At 41.2% G+C, this 1,375-nt stretch overlaps 1 protein-coding gene across 1 annotated transcript in view; it reads left to right on the top strand.

Annotated features, from left to right (window-relative positions):
- evlb (Enah/Vasp-like b) overlaps nucleotides 1–1,375 on the top strand; it is a 45,151-nt gene that overhangs the window by 13,459 nt on the left and 30,317 nt on the right. The window lies entirely within an intron of this gene.

Below are 1,375 nucleotides of genomic sequence, written 5' to 3'. Positions count from 1 at the left end.
TGTGTGTGTATTTGGTGAAGAAACATAGGCCCAATCCCAATGCCCCCCCTAAAGCCTTTAACCCTAAACCCTCAGGGACTTATCTGACGTCATCTGGTAAATGGTTGAGTGCGAGAGGCTGTAAGGGCTTGAAATGGTATCGATACGAATGGGACAGCACTTAGCATGACGTCATATCATGTTCCAGGCTTTTGCCTCACGAGACGAGAGTTATTTGTCAAATAATCTATTTACTCGTTTTGTCGAAACAGCTTTAATAACAAAATGAAAATAAATGGTTGATGAATAAACCAGCTGTGTAATATACACGTCTCTGCTTTTATGTGTTTTTATGTTCCATCTTAATCCTTAATGTTTCTGTGTAAATGTAATATGCCAGCCTGAACAAACCTTTTTGTTTACCTTTTTTATCCTTACGTCTCCATGCTTCCACTGGTAACCCTGTGTTTAACGTCACATTGCTATGAATTGTGGGTAATTCCCTATGGCAAAGTCTGCAGAAATGCGGAGAGCCCTCAAACACTCAACAATTTGACAGTGGGACAGAACCTAAAACTTAAATTGCTGTGGAGCTTTAATATTGTCTCATTTGTGTGAGAGGGTTACGTAATGCAACTCATTGCAAGCAGACATTTGCATCTAGCTTTGAAGTAGATAGGATTTGTCTAGGGTTTGGCAAATATGTGAACTAATATGACACGGATATAAAAAAAAAGGATGACATTTTATTGGCACAAAGAATTGTGGCCAAACACTGTTGTCGACAGGCGAGTAAAGGGACTAAATTGCAATGTCCGCTGCCGTCCACACCGATTACAGAGCAAACCATGTCATCCAACAGTTCTACAGCCAGTCCAATCAATGAAATTGCCTGCTGGCACAACACAGCAGGACAGATGTGGGTGATGTGAGCGGGGTGAGCGGATATTTTCCTGGGATGGCAGAGGATGTACAGTAAATATGGGAGGGATTTATTGGTTACAGGCAGGTTGCTGTGATGTGGAATCAACCCAGAAGATTAGTGTTACGGCCACACACAACACTTACTGTATATAAGTTGTAATCTTCAAGCATCTAGATAGACAGAGCAAGGGGACGTTAAAGAGGCAGATGTTGGCATCCCACGCTCAAATTTGGTTGCTTATTGTATATATTATTGCGCTATTTAATTTGATTACATTTTACAGTTTATGCAGCCTCAGATATTCTTCCAACTATGTAATTGTGCTCAGTCAATTGAGCCCAAGCTCAAACAAAGGGATGTATCGCTATTTCTCCACCTGTGTCCCTGTAAGTGAACATCCAGTAAAAGCTGAAAGATCTGTTTTTGTGTGTGTGTGTGTGTGTGTGTGTGTGTGTGTGTGTGTGTGTGTGT

The sequence above is a fragment of the Anarrhichthys ocellatus genome, unplaced genomic scaffold, assembly GCF_004355925.1.
Source record: "Anarrhichthys ocellatus isolate YVR2014 unplaced genomic scaffold, GSC_Weel_1.0 scaffold34, whole genome shotgun sequence".
Lineage (NCBI taxonomy): Eukaryota > Metazoa > Chordata > Actinopteri > Perciformes > Anarhichadidae > Anarrhichthys > Anarrhichthys ocellatus.
This window is presented reverse-complemented; position numbering and strand designations above follow the sequence as displayed.